At 39.9% G+C, this 19145-nt stretch overlaps 1 long non-coding RNA gene across 1 annotated transcript in view; it reads right to left on the bottom strand.

Moving 5' to 3' along the window:
- Positions 1 to 2285: 2285 nt before the first annotated feature.
- The window catches only part of LOC137280697 (uncharacterized), an 84754-nt gene continuing 67894 nt past the window's right edge, over positions 2286 to 19145 (bottom strand). The window contains exons 2-3 of the long non-coding RNA XR_010956708.1: positions 3316 to 3354; positions 2286 to 2354 (exon numbers count right to left, since the gene is read on the bottom strand). This is a non-coding gene — a long non-coding RNA (uncharacterized lncRNA). The remainder of the gene's footprint in view (positions 2355 to 3315; positions 3355 to 19145) is intronic.

Raw genomic sequence — 19145 nt, 5'->3', positions numbered from 1 at the left:
TGTTGTAATAGTTGCATTCACAAACATGTTATGCCTTAGAAATGACTGGTGTTTGGTTTTCACTGCTGACAGTGTTTTGTAGCAGAACTAAAATCTATAAATAAAGTCACACTAGAACGAAGAAGCCATGAACAATACCTGCACGGGACGGGGTGTACTGGGGTGCTATGACGTCTCTATACATCTGCATGGTGGGATCGGAGTAACAGAGCGATAATTTCTTGGAATTTCTCAACACATGCAAAGATTCTTATCACCCATTACTGACACGCCACTAAAGGTGTATGTGACAGGACTTTTTATTGCCCCCAAAATCACCCTACCCAGTCCGACCCATACTCCCTCTCAGTGTGGTGTGGGCAGCTCAGGGGAAGTATCAAGTGTCGCAACCACAGAGCTCAGGGTTAGCATCTCTTGAGACTAACGCTATGGCTTGAAAACTGGCTGTAACCAAAACTCCAAGAAAGATATCAAATACAATTTTTCTGTCAAATCAAAATACTATGGCTGCATTATATACGGCAGCTTGATTGAAATCACCTGGAACAGGAGAAAACTGTTTATTGGAAGTAATAAGACAGAACCATGTCTTTGATTGAAATGTTTTTCCAAGTAACGGTTAACAGGAAATGTTCAACACACACAGTGTGTAGAAAATGTTCATCACACACAATGTGTAGAAAATGTTTACATGAGGTCACTCATACGGACAATATTTTGTGCCGTCTTGTAAAACCCTTTGAAAAGACTGCCATCGATTTGTACCAGTCCTCTGGAACTGAAGTCACAAAACAACTGATCAGTAAAACAGGGTCAGTACGACAGACTAACCCTGAAGTATATATATCCAAGAAAGCCCACGCAGGTCTAGAAAATGTGGCAAGTCTAGATTTCCTTAGCTTCAGAGTCTGTACCAATCTGCTGAATCCATAGCCAGTATATGGCTAGTAATTATCAGTTGATCTCTAGCTGTCACTGGTGTTTAGTATAAATTCATGGGGAGGCTCCCCCACAGCTCCCCACAGAAAGTCTCAAGGCTTCATTTCATTATATTATTTTTTTTCACTATGAACGTTTTTTTCAGTAAAATATGCTCATTTCAGAGACTAGCTGTTAGTGTACAGATATTCCCAACGGTAGTTACTGCCACCATGGTAGTTGCTTCCACCATGGTAGTTACTTCCACATTGGTAGTTTGAGGTTGTTTTCCCATTTCCCAGCCTTGAGACCAGGCACAGGGCACCAGAAAATGCTTACTCAGAGGATGTATAATGAAATGACAATTACGAAATTCTACAGTCTAAATTCTCACTGATCCACTAATGGTAGATCCACTTGAAAAAAGACTGTTCCCCACAGGCGCACAATGTGTCAAACCCATTTCGGGTGTCTCCCGGCGTGATGTTGTTGGAATATTGTTAAACGTATCATAAATCCCAACTCACCGTATTGGTGTTCGTGTTTGCTTATTTCACAATGGTTAATTCTTCGTAGGTTTTTCTCGGCTATTATAGACTTATGGAGGGATGTTTAACTACAGTACTACGTGAGAATACTTTGTTGTTTGTGTGAATTATAGAGTGTGCGTATTTAAAACATAATATTCCACTTACTGTTTTGAGCTGTTATGCGTGTCATGTATGAAGTATGCACGCACGTTGGGTTGATGTGTACACCACTAAGCTATGATTGTGTGTCGTGTGCATCTACTTTGGTCACTCATTCGATTGTTAATATCTTCTAATAATATTAATTGTAAACTTTTGCATATTATGTTTTGATTATCTAAACAGATCATTCTGTGGTTGTTGTGTAGTAAACTCCTTGTTATTTACTATTGTGTCGTGTGACTCTTGCTATACAGTCAGACCTCCTGCCAAACCAGTTGATTCTGCAACTCGCATTTTTTAATATGTTTGCTCTCACAAACTTGAGAGTGATTATGCCTACTATATTAAACGTAGAAATACTGTAATTAAGACACACACTATTTCCATATTACCAGTCTACCATATTTCTTCGTTGCGAGGTGAGGGAAAATTTACAGAACCATGCACGTGATGTATTTGAAGAAATGCGATAGGGCCTTGACACATGCCATAAGCCATATGTGTTCTTCAGTGTGTGGGTCAGACATTCCTCTGCACAATCACAACGTCTGTTGACAATACAGTCAAATTGCATTAATCCGAACATCTGAAGTAATGTTCAACCAACCGGTTGACAGATTTAAGAAAAAAACAAGAAAACATCTATCAGATTTCCACTTCTTTTATGACACAGAGGAGCCATCTAACGCTGCATCACTTCCGGGGATTTTTGTCACTGGGGCGGAGTTTGTCCTGCTTCAGGACCTGAAATGAAACATTAAATGCATTCGTTGAGAATCACAATTAAGGGAAGACAATTCGTGCCTACACGTACAAGCACCAAGAAAATCTTTCAACTGAATTACACTGCGGTTCTTGTTTAATTACCGCTGGAAACAATCTATAACTTCATTATTAAATATTGTTCTTTTAGAGCTTGTTAAAAATATACACATACATATACACCTTTAGTTACAATACAAAATAAGGGGAAAAACCTAAATCCACCAAATACACCTACATGCAATGTCTTTTCAATGGAGAAAAACTTGACATATTATCCATAACGGAACCGTGTTTATGATATCCCGGACCGATAGGTGCAACTGACCCGTGGTTTGTAGCTTTACTACTTTACCACTACATGGTGTCAAACATCTGGTATTTTTTTATAAACCATCAAATTACTAATAAATGTTATTGGAAACTTCTTGGTGTATGCGTTTCATCTATTTTGGATTTTGCTCAAAGTAATTCAAAAACCAGTTCGATATATTTCTATCCCCGATACTGACACAATGACGTTGTGGTCGTCCGTGGTGGTCTAACCGTACGTAACATGGCACTTCACTCATAACAAGAACAAATACTTAACAGACTTTTCAAAGCCACTGTAATCCCACCTTGTTCGAACCAACTGTAAAGCTACATCCTCTGTCACATTCACACGTTGTAAACTGGTCGGTAACGGTGCTACATTCTACACTGTAACCACGCTCCTTGTTGCAATGACGATACTGTTGTTCATCTTCCCCCCAAACAGTCTTAGTATGAGAGCAAATTTTGTTTATTTGTTTGTTCTTTTTGTGATTATTTGGATGGCCCCGACTCCAAATGCTTCATAGTACAAGACACCATGATTCATTGATCATGCACTGTGAAGCATTTCAAGTCGGGGGTCATCTGACTTGGGGGCCAGTGGTTGTCAAGGATCACCAATACTCACGTGCCCTGTCTTCTGCGGGTCTAGATGGGAACTTGGATGCTGCAAAACCATAAACATTAAATCAAAGAACATTAAAAAATGTATGGTAGACACGAACATCGGTCTTGTAAATATAAACATTGAGTTTGGTGGCACCAACACTGGAGCCTGAGATGTTATAATATCAGCAAACGCGACAGAAGAAACGACAGACTTGACAGAAACAGTGTATGTTTTCATTTCATAGAAATATAAGCAAACAGTTGACAATAGTGTATGAATTCATGCTGTGTTGATAATGTAGGCACACACAATTGATCACAGGTTTAATTTGTCTTACTGTTGACGCTAGGTCAAGGCTAGCAACACACACACACACACACACACACACAGACACACACATACACACACACAGACTGGGAGGTCATTGCTAGGCAACTGGTGTTCTTAGTGACATATGACAGAACGAGCTGACCCGATTTGGTCATATTATGACTACAAGTGAATGAACGGACGTTCCTGCTGCAAACATGATACCAATCGATGTATACAGAGCCAGGATTGGACTATTCAAGCATCCGAAGGGCACCCGGCAAGAGAATATACACACAGACAGTGAGTACTCTCCATTCACTACCGGATCTGATATACACTTCAGAATGCTCATTTGCTCCCTAATTTTGGGGATACATCTCTGTGCATCGTTTTACACAATCAAACTTTGTGAAAACTTTGATTTAGAAGATTATATGCCAAATGAAAGGATATTCTTTTGTGTGGCATGTGACGTCACTCCTTTTGAACGTGACCTTGTTTGGGCAACCATTTCGATGCATGCTTCACATGCACGGGAGTCATGTTTTCCCGGAGATGGCGTGCCACCCGCTGGCGTAATCACACAGGTACTCATGTGTTCAAATGATGTAGAAACCGGACCCATCACCCTTGAAGAGGTGAGAGACACGATCATGAATGAAGTACGTGACCTTGTGGGCTTAGTTCGCAAATATCGGACCTTAGAAGAGAAGTCAAAGCAATCAGTTCAAAATGTGATGATTTGGACAGAAGGGTAAAGGAAATGAGATCTGAGATTACCGATGTGAAACGTAACCATGACTTGATGTATAGTGATATTGATGCTGTTGCAGAGAAAGTTGACCATGTGGTTTCTCGGTTTTCAAGCATTGATGATGAACTGGACAAGTTAGAATCATTCAGCAGACGTGATAATATTATCCTCTACGGTGTGCCGGAATCCGATGGTGAGAAATCCATGGCGTGCAAGGAGAAAGTGATCACAATATTTAATGAGAATTTGAAATTTAAAACTTGGCTGCCGGGTGACATTCACCGTGCACATCGTCTTGGAATGAAGCGCCAAAACGCCGACAAACCTCGCCCTGTCATAGTCAAATTGACGGTATCAGATGACACAGTCAGAGCCCTCAAGGCTAGATCAGCTCTTAAGGAAAGGGGTTTTGGAATACCCAGTGACTTAACGACACGTCAACGACAAAAACTTCAAACGCTAAAGGGTACCAACCAGTTCGGCTTCTTTAAAAATGGCAAGTTGATACCGAAACCTCGGTTAGCTGGAGAATCCGCAACTCCGACATCGCAGAAAACCAGTCAAAAGAGACGGCGCATTGTAACATCAAGTACAGATACTGAACCTGCGTCACCGATAGTGTCGAAATAGGAAGTCGGCCGATGCCCGGATCATATTTCACATGGTCCCTGTGACCGTGACACCGGTATAGATAAATACTGTGAGCTCTCTGATGACTATGAATATCGGTGTTGTGATGGAACTATCAACTTTCTCTTTTGGAATGTGAATGTTTTATATTCCAAAATCTATGAAAATGACTTTTTGAATTATTTGCGCCATTTCAAAATTGTATGTCTTGCAGAAACATTTGTTGACAATATTTCTGATGACTGGTTGTATGATATCTTTCATAGCCCAGCAATCAAACTGTCCGAGTATAGTTGACTCTCTGGCGGTGTCTGTGTTGGCGTTCATCAGTCTCTTAGCAAATCGTGTGAGTTATTGAAATCTGATTTTGACAATTTTATATGTATAAAATTCAGTAAGTCGGTATTTGCAATTGATAAAGATATTATCTTGATATGTACATATATCACACCAGGGGGTTCATCGTACTATAAGACTCACGCAAGATGTAGTCCTGATAATGTAGATCAGTTTTTAGTTTCTAATGTGTCTGAGTTTAGAGATTCCCATGTTGCACTGTGCGGCGACATGAACGCGCGTACTGGGGAGAGTAACAACCCCCAAGTGACGTGGTGATGATAGAAACGTCAACAACATTCTTGATGATGAGGAGGATATCCCTGTTTGGGATCGTAAGTCACATGATAAAGTCATAAATAGATTCGGACAAATTTTGCTGGACATGCTGTTATGCATTCCAGTTATTTATTGTCAATGGTAGCGTGTCTGGAGATGGAAAGGGTGGATATACTTTTGTCGGACAGCATGGCTGTAGTGTTAATGATTATTTCATCTGTTATCCTGATCTCTTTGAATATATAAGTATGTTCAACATAGGTGACTGTTTAGATTCCGATCATGTGCCTTTAGAGCTCAAATGCCAATGTCCTAACAGGAAACAAATTAAAGGTAAATCAACAGCGGTGACCTCCACTAATGAAACAATTGTGTGGAATTAATGAGTCCTTATGTAAGATATTTTTAGAAAATCTTCTAAAAGATTGGGATGACCACAGGTCGCATTCAGTTGGTTTTTAATAAACTTGACAGTAATATAGAAGATGCTATTGATGACTTTGTAAGTGTGGTTTTAGATTCTGCAAGCTGTGTGAAGACACGTGTATCGCTCGCACCGTCGAGAAACATTCCACCCTTAAGTACTGAGTGTAAGGTCGCACGGCGGGTTGCACGAACATCTTTAAAACTAGAAAACTTTATTGTAAAGAACGAAATATATACAGAAACTGCTGTAGAAGATTTAAATCGGATCAGAGTAGACGAAATGTCGATAAATTGACAAAGGCAAAAAAAAACCGACTTCATTTTGGAAACAGATCAGATATTTAAAAAGTCGACCATCACGAAAAACTGTAATTCCGAAAGCGGAATGGCTAAATCCTTTCAAAAATCTGTTTCATAATGATTTTGCTTTTAATGATTCTTTTCATGATTGTCCTTTGCAGGTTAATGTAACACCAGATATTTTAACTGCAGATATGTCAGACGTCGAATCACATACATTAGACTCGCCCATACCAGTTAATGAAATATCAGAAGCGTTATAACACTTGAAAAATGGAAAATCAGCTTGTCTTGACCTCATCGTGGTAGAAATGCTTAAATGTTCAGAGTGTGTTATCATGCCCTTTTTGAATACGTGTTTTAACACATTGTTTGAAAATGGGATTTTCCCCTTTGTTGGACGCGATCAATCATTGTACCCTTACATAAGAAAGGTGATGTCACCAATCCAGACAATTATAGAGGAATTTCCCTCATGAATATTTTAGGTAAAGTCTTTACAACTGTTCAAACGGTCAAATATGACAGATAAAATTCCCGAATCACATACAGGCTTTAGAAAGAATTATTCAACTTCCGATCATATGTTTACACTATTTGCACTAGCACGGAAATGTCTATCCCGTCGCAAGCGTAAACTATACGTGGCTTTCGTTGATTTCCGTAAAGCATTTGATTCTGTCCGTCGTTCTAAATTGTGGTATTCTTTAAGTAATGCTGGTCTGAAAGGTAGAATGTATTCAATTTTAAAAGCAATGTATACTAATGTGAAAGCTTGTGTACGTTGTGATGATGAAAAGACTGATTTTTTCGACTGACCTGTTGGCTTAAGACAAGGGTGTGTCGTGAGTCCAATTCTGTTTTCCCTGTTTATCAGCGAATTGTACTACGATATTATGGCAAATAGTAAGCATGGCATGCAGATGTTTCCAGATCTCTTAGAACTTTTTATTCTTTTATTTGCTGATGACGTAATTCTTTTATCAGAATCGGTGGTTGAACTACAAACTCAGTGGGATGGGATTCCACATGGGATTTATCTGTTAATCTAAATAAAACTAATATTGTTATATTTAGAAAAGGTGGCCGGATATCTTCTAAAGAACGGTGGTCCTTTAACGACCAGCCTGTAATTGTCTCTGATCACTACACGTATCTTGGTATTAAGTTTACATCTTCTATGAACTGGAAAACATCTGTTACTGAATTATCATTGAAAGCAAAGAAAGCATTGATAAGTGTTTTATCTGCTTTGTGTAAAATTGCTGTGTTGATGCCCCGTATTTACTTTTAAATATTTGATTGTCAAATTCAGCATATACTTTTGTATGGATCCGAGATTGGGGGATTCCAGAGATATGAGTGTAATGGCCTGTAAGAAATTTGTAAATGTAGGATCCACCACACCGAATTGTCTGGTGTACGGTGAATGTGGGAGGTACCCCTTGTATATAAATGTTCATATTCGATGTATCTGGTTTAAGATACTGGGTATGCAAGAACATAGATTACCAAAAAAGGCTTATAACATGCTTGTTCCTTTGGACAACATTGGCAAAGTGACATGAGCATCTCATGTAAGGATTCTCCTATTTGCACACGGTCATGGTTTTGTATGGTTAAGTCAGTCAGTTGGTGATGCAAGTTTGTTCTTAACTCAGTTTCGAGGGAGAAGTCGTAATATGTTTAATCAACAATGGTGTTCAGTAATAGATAATAGTTCACGGTACGACTCTTATAGAATATACAAATCACTACTCCAGCCGGAGAAATATCTGTCGTTTTTGACATAAGAGAAGTTGAGAAATTCATTTATACGTTTTAGCTTAGGTTTGATCAACATAATGGTAAACGAAGGAAGACGCTTTTATATTGAACGATGCAAAAGATTGGGCCCATTGTGTAACATAGACGTGGAAAATGAAATTAATTTACTACTGGTATGTCCTTTGTATAAACTACTTTCATGAACTGACCAGCATGTAATTATAAAGCTGCCGTATTAAAATCAGTTTTGCTGTTATTAAACGTAACGGTCTGATAAAACGAAAAATGTTTGTAGATCCATCGCATTCCACTACTTGTACACAATCTACTGCCTGGATTGCTGTTTAGATCACTAATCACTTATACTCATTGCATTATAGATAGATAGATAGATAGATAGATAGATAGATAGGTAGATAGGTAGATAGATAGATAGATAGATAGATAGATAGATAGATAGATAGATAGATAGATAGATAGATAGATAGATAGATAGATATTGTATGTGTGTAACTCTAATGTATATGGGCCGGAGGCCTTTTGTACAATAAACATCTTTGACATGACTTGACTGACTCACCACCCTGCTGTTTCTTCCGTCTGGGTGGGGACCGGGACTCTGCAACAAGAACAGTGAACAACAAGTTTTCATATTTACATTTTAACGCGTACCTACGTTCATGCGCACAAACAGAAAATAGCCAAACAACATTCAGAGAATTGTCTTAAGCACTGATGTAAAGGTTGATTCAACATTGACTGATGTGTTCGATAGAAAACCATTCTTGAAGGGGGCTGTGATTCTGTGAAACCATGAAGAAATGACTTGAGGAAATGCATGTGAGCATCTGATTCTCAGATTCGGTGTTGTATTTATGTTCTATTGTCTATAGTCAACATCAGGTAGGTCGACAAGCAGTTAATGCATACTGATAAATACACTCCAGTTGAACTTTAAGTATGCAGATTCGGATGGGACATGTATCTGCAGCTTATGGGTCAACAAACTCATAAATTGACGAGCAATCTGATGACAAGGGGAAAATAACCACTGCGGACCGAAAGGTCGACAGTGGCTATTTGTTTTCACACTCACGAGCTCGGTGCTCTGGAAGTCTAGATGGGGACTTGGATTCTGCAAAATCGTAAAGAAAAAAAAAATTATAAACACATCGTTCGTGATTGAAATATCAGGCATGGACACATTACATGATTATGAAATCCTAGACGGGACATTGAGTCGGTGTCGCATTGTCACGTTGTCGCCCTCGCAAAAACAACACTACCAAAACCTTAACCAAAGCGCGACAATGCGACAGATGACTTGTTCTGAATGATATTATTCTAATACTCCAATGGGCCACAATGACTCATAGCGACAATTTTGCAAAGTGAAAATATGTCGCCCAGTCACCCCATCAAAACTGTGTGAAAAAGGCCAAAAAATGCGCGACATTGCGACAACACGTCAGAATGAATTCAATTAACCGTGCGCATTTTTGCAAAGCCCATTTGTCTCAGAATGCGCAGGAAAAGTTATGTACTGTTTCAGACTTCAGTGACCAATGGTTTTTAAAATGAAGTAGTACTTCACATCGCTGTAAACATCAGGTCAAGTCCTGGAATATGTGACCATGTTCGACAGTTTGGCGCCTGAGAGAGTTTCTTCAAAGTCCTGATGGATTTGTCCGAAATGTGCCTATGTTGGCAGGTGGAATGAGATGGTAATATGACTTAACCCTCCAACACCTCAAACACAGGGTAGGTCACATTCTCCAATTTGGTCTGAGAATTGCCAGAATAATAAAGGCTTTGGAGGTGATATTGTACTTCGAAAAGCGCCAAAACCGTAACTAGTTTTGGGAAATTGAATGCAGAGTCCGCGTTCACGTAACATTCCTAGTTTTATATTTGTTTTATACATAACAGAACTACTTTCACGTTATTTTTTCAACTGTACAAAGATTCAACATGAACATAACAAAACTAGTCTTATATTTGGAATTGTACGAACAACATGAACTTACGAGCTCGTTGTTGAGGCACTCTCGGTGGAGATATTGATTCTGCAATACAAACATTAATGACATTGACTTGACACTTTACTCGCGAACAGTTTACATACATCGACTAGGTTTACATGGTCAGGAGAGAAAATATCTGTAAGATTACTGCAAGTGTTGTCAGGATGAGCTACTGCTTGATCAGTGTCATGTGTGTGAACATTCTCTTCCCACAGAGCTTACTCCTGTCATATCTTCCCACGTTACCTCTGTCCTAATAGGGTCCTTTCATGGTGCGAGTGTTCAAGACTCGCGATTGGAGGCGTTCAGATTTAGTTGTGCAATCAGAGACGTTGTTTCAAGAGTGATCATTCGCAAGATCTCGGTAATTTCCGAATGCATCGGGAAAACTTGCCACTACCAGTTTTTGTCTCTACATACACATCATAGCGATTGATCCCTGAACTCTCTGTTGCCAGTTTCTGATTTTCAGTTAAACGTGAAATACGGAATCTTTCCTTCGCACGTTGATGAACCAACTCCATAGGAGCCGCCATGTTGGAGCTATGTCTATTTAACGCGTGTTCTGATTGGATAGTAGCAAGGGAGATAATTCTTGTTGCGATTTTTTGCAGCAAGGGGATTTCTCGATGACCGGGAAATATGGCCGTATTAGAACAGAGGTTACGTAGGAAGATATGACAGGAGTAACCTCTGTGGGAAGAGAATGGTGTGTGAAGTGTTGAGGCAAAAATGAACAAGCATGTCACCAACGCTTTCTATTTTACGAGCGCTTTATTTTATTCTCATTCAGACCAAGGCGGGTAACTCTAATTCAGTTGTGAATGAAGTGTCGCATACTCACGCAGAACCACGTGGGGAGAGGGGATACCGAGTGGTTTGAATAGACTCTCATTTCTCAACAGATACACGTATTTTACGTTTGTTGATCATTTTGACAAGCAACACCTGTCAACAATATATTTTCTTTTATTCTGTTGCTTTCCGACGTTCTTCTTCGAACGTTGTGTGTTTGAGCTCTATTTGTGCAAGTCATACGCTGTAGGATTACAGGGTGTATTCAGAACAAAAATGTAAAACCGAATGAGATTGAGTGAAGAAATATACAAAAAGGTGAACTGACTTTACTTCACATGTCTCCCTATGAATGTAGCCTATACATGAAGGGATAATTAATTAAATGGCAACTTACGGGTACGAGAATATACCACCCTGCGTGGAGATTCTGCAATACAATATTGATGTTCTGAGATATATGTATTTGGACCGATGTTTACAAAAATAACACAAAGTTTAAACATCGTTAAATTCTTACTTCAATGTTAATCAAGGAACGAGTGGGTGAAAATGAGTTTCCGCCGTTTTTAACACTATTCCAGCAGTATCACACAGGACATATAAGGTTAACACATTGTGGGAAATCGAACCCGGATCTTGAGCACACCTTTACAATTATGCTACCCAATCGCCCCTAATCAATCTAGGAAGGGGTTATTTCATTTATAGGAACGAACTGTGTTGAAACAGTAGCTGAGTTTATTTCTACAGCATGTCTGTCACCTGACGTACGATCGATGTTTCTTATAGTACGGCATGTCTGTCACAAAGCTGGAACTGATTAATTCCGAAGTACACTTCACTCACTTGACGTACGATGTGCCATGGCAGCAGGTCACGTGGGTCAACGAAGAGGGAAGGTCTCGGACTGAAAATACCAGGGACATTATGAAAGTGCGGATGTTTGTTGTATTTGTTGTAGGTGCAGTTGTCAGATATGAAATGAATACAAAAAAGCAAAACAGTTTCTCGCGCATGTCAGGTCACCCGCTGTCGCCTCTTGTAAGGTTTCTCGTTACGGAAGCATAAGTCACATGGCCATTTCCATGACAAGCAATCCTATCTACAATAGAACATTGCCTGCATCATGTGGTTAGAAACAACTGAATCTGTCACGTGCGATTTCGTGTAATCCAAGGGAAATAACTCTGAATGCATTCGGGTCGTAAGCTGACGAGATGTCCGTGAAAATACTCGCCAGATGTACATAAAAGATGTTTGACAGATATACCGATAGTTAAACGTGTAGTAAACTGGCAACAGAAAAACATATTCAACATCTGATAAAGAACAGAAACAAATATTCTACCGTACGTCGGCGTCCACGTGACTTTATATTTCCCATTGGCATGAGTACATTTACAGTCAACCATAGAGTATTCGATCACCTGAGACCAAGCTCACTGTCACTGTCACACCAAAATGCAGAGAAAGAGAGAGAGAGAGAGAGAGAGAGAGAGAGAGAGAGAGAGAGAGAGCGAGAGAGAGACTCACCTGTTGATGAGTCGGTGCAGTGGGTTGTGTCCTCGAAGACAGGACCTGCTAGTTGCACAGCTAAAGCGTCACTAACGACAAAAGAAACCCATTAACTACACTAGACTCGCGTACGTTTATTTGCAAAGCCAGTTTGAAAGCTGACAAATGTGCAATGTAATGCATAAGGTTTGGCTTTTCATGGTGGTGTCGTGTTCATAAGTATGAAGTCTGAAACTAACGTCGAGATACTACACATAGTACTTGATTACTAATTGTTTAGATGTAATGCACTTATGTTCCTTCGTCACACACAATCCCAGACATATGTGTGCGTGCGTGTTTGTGTACTTCCCATGAAAGGTTTAGACTTACTAGCGCAAATGTAAGCACTTAATTCAGGCTACTAGGTTTGGATAAAAATTCCATAAATTTTAAAGTTATTGTTTATGCGTGAACTGATGCTTTGTGAAACATTTCGAGTTCAATAAGTGATGAAAGTCAGTTAAAATTCGTGTATAATTAACAAACTTTTGCACCAAAACACGGCTGTTCACATGCATGATATTCATACATGCTTTTTCCGAATTTGGATGCAACCCTCCTGCAATCCATCTGCATAAGGTTTGAAGTTGGTTCCCAAAATTTGGTACAAATTTATGAAGTGAAATATGAACACAATATTAGTGCGAGTCAAACAGGTGTCGTGTTGAATGCCAGTGAGAATAACATGGAGAACACGTAAGACGGTTCAGTATTTAGTATGACTTACGGTGATCCATAGTCACGTGACACGCCTCAGCATGCATACTGGGCAGGCCATGTGCCTCCTTGACACCACGTTGTTGGACCGAGAGTTCCAAGTGAACGTGTTTAACACTGACACATGCAGTTCCGTTTGTCTGGCTCCATCTGTTTTGATTTCACGCCATTGCTTCATTTAAAACTCAGCATCTAATATAGAAAGCAACCTTTTCCATTCACACGAATATAGTGTATTCTCACGAGTAGAAAAACAGACTCATTCCTTCATGAATATTTCTAACATATTGGCTGTACGTGACAGACACGTTCATACATGAATATTCATGACATATTGCCTGCACGTGACAGATGCATTCCTACATGAATATTTATGACATACTGGCTGTACGTGACAGAAGCATGCATTCATGAGTAGTTTAGATTTGTTACACTGAGGTAGATCTAGGATTAGAAACATACATCCATGTGTTCTAACATATATTCATGTGTTCTAACATATATCCATGTGTTCTAACATATATCCATGTGTTCTAACAGAAATGTGTCTATCATAAATTGTACCTTACAACAATGTTTTTCACAAGAACGTTTCATTCTACGTGTGATTTCTGACAGTATTCTCTTATCGTTGTACTTAGCACGAGATGTCTGCACGCGCAAGCTGGGTGTTTGTTTCTGTGTGCATGGAGGCGCCACGTGTCTTCTTGGACAATCTCCCATAGTTCAATACAGAACGGTTTACTACAGAAAACTCCATAACGATGTTATGTATTTTTGACCCGGGAAAAAATGTAAAGATATACATAGTAAATAAAACTTGTTTTCAGTCTGTCTGAATGGCCTCTTAAAAGTAGGATGCAACAATTATTACAAACCCAAACATACAATGGCCAAATCCTTCAAAGGCTCTTGCTAGTAGAACAGCCAGATAGCCAACAAGCGAGTGTTGTGAAAATGGCGGTCATCTCTAAAGCCGTTACCTGGTTACCACGTTCATTCGGAGTCAGTGATGACGCTTTCAAAAGCCGTGATTGTGCATTCGGAATCTGTGTAGCCTGATGGTAATTAGCTAGATGGTGGCATGGTCCATGGTCCATGGTCCAACTTTGTTCCCTATGATGTCTTTCCATTTCGTTCTTAACTTTCTGAACGCACTTTTGCTATATTTCCTGTGTCATGGTGTCTATTGATTGTGGAGCAGTCGTCGGTACATCCCGAAGTTGAATGTTATATTGTGCCTGCCAGCATCCGATATTATGGCTTGAATAGAACAGACAACCGAACCATGAACTCTTCTAATATGTTCTGTATTGTTTTACGTTGTTTGATGGTACAATACAGAAATGCAAAGTATATTCTGAAGGTTTCATTTCAGATATGTTTGGCAACAGACTCAATTACAGCAGGATCGAACCACCACGCGTCCGAAACTTGGGAGCTTTCCGTAACCGGAAGTTCCGTCTAAACAATATTGAAAAGGGAGAGGCTCATTATTTGATTATGTGATACGAGTAAAAAATGATAACGCTGGTGCATGAACATATTCACTTTTTTTCATGATACCCCAAATGAGTTCTATGGGGTTTAAATCGCAATGATAGGGAGGCAATCGCAAAACTGAATGACCATGTTTTGTAAGATATTCCTCAACCTGAAAGACATTTGTGGTTTTATTTAACTTCATAATTTCATGTAAAATAGGTTTGATTGCCTTCTCTGGATACGTCATTGCCTTGTTATAACGGCGTATTAAAGTTGTACTGCAATATGTCACCAAATTGGCTTCAAATGACTCGTATCTAGAATACAATTGTTTTCAACCGTCTGTGCGAAAACCTGTTCCCTAAAGCGCCAAGCCTGGTTCCACCACTTGGAATCAGAGTTCAACCTCTCATATCTGCAGCTGAAATTGATCTCGATATTATAGCTCCTTACCGGCTTCTGTCTTCGCAATCGTGGCAGACGGTGTAGCCACAGATCGATCTTACCCTCACCAAACTCAAAAAGTCAGTAACAAACCCTTTGGTGTTCCAACAGGAATACAAGCAGCTACGGTCCAAGTATAACACTTATAGATCCATATTCACAGACGAGTGGTGACCAAGTTGCCAGTGCTACAGTCAATGGATCCAAGACTGTCTCCTCCAGAATCCCAGACAACAGTTCTATCTTCATGTTTACAGCTTTACCTACATTAAACATCAGAACCACTCAAACAAAAATCATCGTGTTTACAAATTTTTTACCTTGGCTTCAATCAATTCAAATTACCCTATTATCCTAGACTTTACAATGATTTTTCTACGGGCGAGTGTGACACCGTCCTCTGCTGCCTGCCGGGTCACATTGGCACAGCCGGTAATACAAAGACCGATGCTGCAACTAAAGCAGATCTTGACAAGACCTTATCTCCACTACTGATCCCGTGCAGTGGCTTCAAAACCGCTATCAAAAGTTACACTCGTAAACTTATGTAAAAAAGGTGGGACACCCAGGTAGGAGGAAATATACTTCATAAACATGGCTGGAAGTCGACAATTGGTTATACATACGTGGGGTGTCAGTCAAGACGTGATGAAGTAGTTTTACGACGATGTCGTATTGGCTACAGTCGTTTTACTCATCTGCTGAAAACGGAGGGTGATGGACCTCACATGTGTGTCTCTTGCTATAAGGTGTTCACTACCATGCATATTGTGCTTGACTGTGTGGGCTTTTCAACTGCAAGGAACTCCCATAATATTGAGAGAAATTTCAAAGAACGTTTTTCCCGTTATGTTCGGGCACCTGGTGGGGGCCAGTCCTGGTACCAGTTTTTCTATCTATTCTAGGAACACTACCCCCTTTAGTTCTGTATGATAGTCTTGGTTGTCCTTGGATTTTGCCCTGAAGACAGACAGGTAGGAATCCAGGACTCTTGCAACCAGCATGGAGCACAATAAGTCGCCATCGAGGAACCATTGTGTCCTTGTTTGTATGGGAAGCATTTACACATGTTTCGTCTAAGTATACAGGCTCATAACTCTCTTTACGTTTGTTCCTGGTTTCTTAGTCGAAAAATATCAGACCTCTCGCACAATGCACGTCTATTTTCTGAGCCTACTTTCGTGTAACGGACACAAACTTGTGAAGCAATTTCCATAACTGATGTTTAGAAATGATCAAAGAAATATTTGTTTCCATATGTTATGTTTTTAGAATACGGAGAGGTACACAGGCATTTTGTATATACAGAGACTTCACGGGGTTTCTAACCAGCTGTTGTTGAAATGAATCGATTTTCACACATCGAGTGGGTTTTGAGACGGTACCGTCGGTTGTGTCCGTGTCGGTTAAACCGGTGCTGTTTTGCAAGATAGGTTTTAGCTTCCCGTCTGTAATCCCAGCTACACGTACGTTCGGAAACAATACTTGGCCAAAGTATATTTGGGCAAATATTTGACTTAGCGTGGTGTGATAATCTCATTGTTTCAGGTACTGCAGTCACACATGTATGGTTTGCCCAGCAAATCGTAGCAGCAGGCTGTTCTCCGGGCAAGTGGTCCCCCTCGCAAAAACAGCGTCAAGTGTCAAGAAAAAAGGTTATAGTTTGTTTAGCAACTTTTTTATTCAGGTGTCTAAAATTATGAGGCAAATTATCAGATCAGAGTAGGTCTGTTCCTTTCATGTGCCTGTGCAAAATTTGGTTTTGTGGCAATTCTTATATTTTGTTTTAGTGAGCACTAGTCAGTGGTCTTAAATGGAATCAAACGGACAGTGCCATGTATATCGATGCTCACCCACATTGCTACATTGGTATTGTGCTCCAAATACCTCCTGTGTTGTGAATTTCATTAAATGTTGTGTAATAAACATAAAACAACTAACCATGTAGGGGTTTTCATATCTTGACCTCCTCTCCGATCTACCACTTAATCCTTGATACTTGTGTTCTATCTATGACCGAAACTGCTATCTCATTATTATAGATTCCAATTAGAGGCATTTAGAAGTTGGTATGATGGGCAGGAACACTTTTATGGATATACAACTTCTTTCTTGTGGTGGATGCAACGTATCATTTGCTTTGACGTCGCATCCACTGCAAGAAAGAAGTTGTATATCCATAAACGTGTTCCTCTTCATTGCTACGGCGCTATGTATCTGATGAAGTGTCCCTCTTCATTACCACAGCGCTATGTATCTGATGAAGTGTCCCGCTTCATTACCACAGCGCTATGTATCTGATGAAGTGTCCCTCTTCATTACCACAGCGCAGTGTATCTGATGAAGTGTCCCTCTTCATTACCACAGCGCTATGTATCTGATGAAGTGTCCCTCTTCATTACCACAGCGCAATGTATCTGATGAAGTGTCCCTCTTCATTACCACAGCGCAGTGTATCTGATGAAGTGTCCCTCGTCATTACCACAGCGCTATGTATCTGATGAAGTGTCCCTCTTCATTACCACAGCGCAGTGTATCTGATGAAGTGTCCCTCTTCATTACCACAGCGCAATGTATCTGATGAAGTGTCCCTCTTCATTACCACAGCGCAATGTATCTGATGAAGTGTCCCTCTTCATTACCACAGCGCAATGTATCTGATGAAGTAGTCATGCGAAGGAAGAAGCCAGAACTGACAAGGAATTCGACAGTCAACGATGACATGTTCTCACTATGAATCTACAGGATTATTGGTGAAGGCCACGATGTACTAACTGCTCGTGTGTATTTAGCTTCCATCACAGACTGCATCAAAAGAACAGGTTTTCCAGGTGATACAGTTACAAAATTCACTGACGGCTATGTATATCAAAATAGAAATGACCAAAATATTATTGAGCCTGTATCTGAAACAGAAGTGACTGTCACATAGAAGCACTCAGATGGAGTGTGACTCAATTTACAGTGACGTTGAGCGTGCTATGCAGCACAGATCTACCTGCACCCAATCTGATTACATGGAAGTTGGAAAAATGCCAATGACAGCAAGCCCTGTGAGTGAGTGAGTAGATAAATATACAGTGTCACTACGGCAAGAGTTTGGCCATATTGTGACAAGAACAATTTTGACGTTGATAATGAATGCGTGTATATTATAAACCCGACTTCAAAACAACTATATTACCACAATTAGAATACAAACCAGTATGTTAACATAGACAGTAGTTTTGTGGACAATACAATATATCAACAGGCTATAGGCTGCCAACAACTGACGGTAGATCACCATACTAGGTAGGTCCTATAAAGGCGAATTTCTTATGCATGACTTTGTCAGGACCGCTCTACCTTTTGCATGTATACTTCTGTCAGATCCGGTAACAAAGTTGGAGAACAACATGTCACTGTCATCAGATATTGAACCGAAGGAACTCAAATTTGTAATGCCATGCTGTGAACGCCTGTTCTACAATGTAGCTCTATCTACTCTTGAAAATAACATTATTTCGCAAATCACAAAAATGCAAGAGCGAGACATGTTACTTTTTACAGTGAGTGAGCGAGATTAGTTTTACGCCGCATTCAGCAATATTCCAGCAATATCACGGCTGGGGACGCTAAGAAATAGACATTTTGCACCCATATTGGAAATCGATCCCGGTGTGACGGCGAACGCTTTAACCTCTAGGCCACCCCACCACTGCTCGTAGTAGACATTTTGGTTTAAGTTGAGACAGTCTGTATGCCCTCAATTTTAAAAATACCCTAAAATATACACCTCCTGCATGCCATGTACAAACTAAATGACGACCTCCCAAGTGCATGTGTACAAAATCGATACTGCATTTTGTGAATGACTACGTCCCAATTCATTAATCGTGGTACAGCAGTCATAAATAAGTGGCCCATTGAGTATTTTCTTACATCGATAGAACATGTCTTGCAAGGGGCCTTGTACGTTATACAAGTACTTGATGATCCAATAAAGTATAATTGTTATCAGAATACATTTAAGTGGA

Source organism: Haliotis asinina, chromosome 4 (assembly GCF_037392515.1).
Source record: "Haliotis asinina isolate JCU_RB_2024 chromosome 4, JCU_Hal_asi_v2, whole genome shotgun sequence".
Lineage (NCBI taxonomy): Eukaryota > Metazoa > Mollusca > Gastropoda > Lepetellida > Haliotidae > Haliotis > Haliotis asinina.
This window is presented reverse-complemented; position numbering and strand designations above follow the sequence as displayed.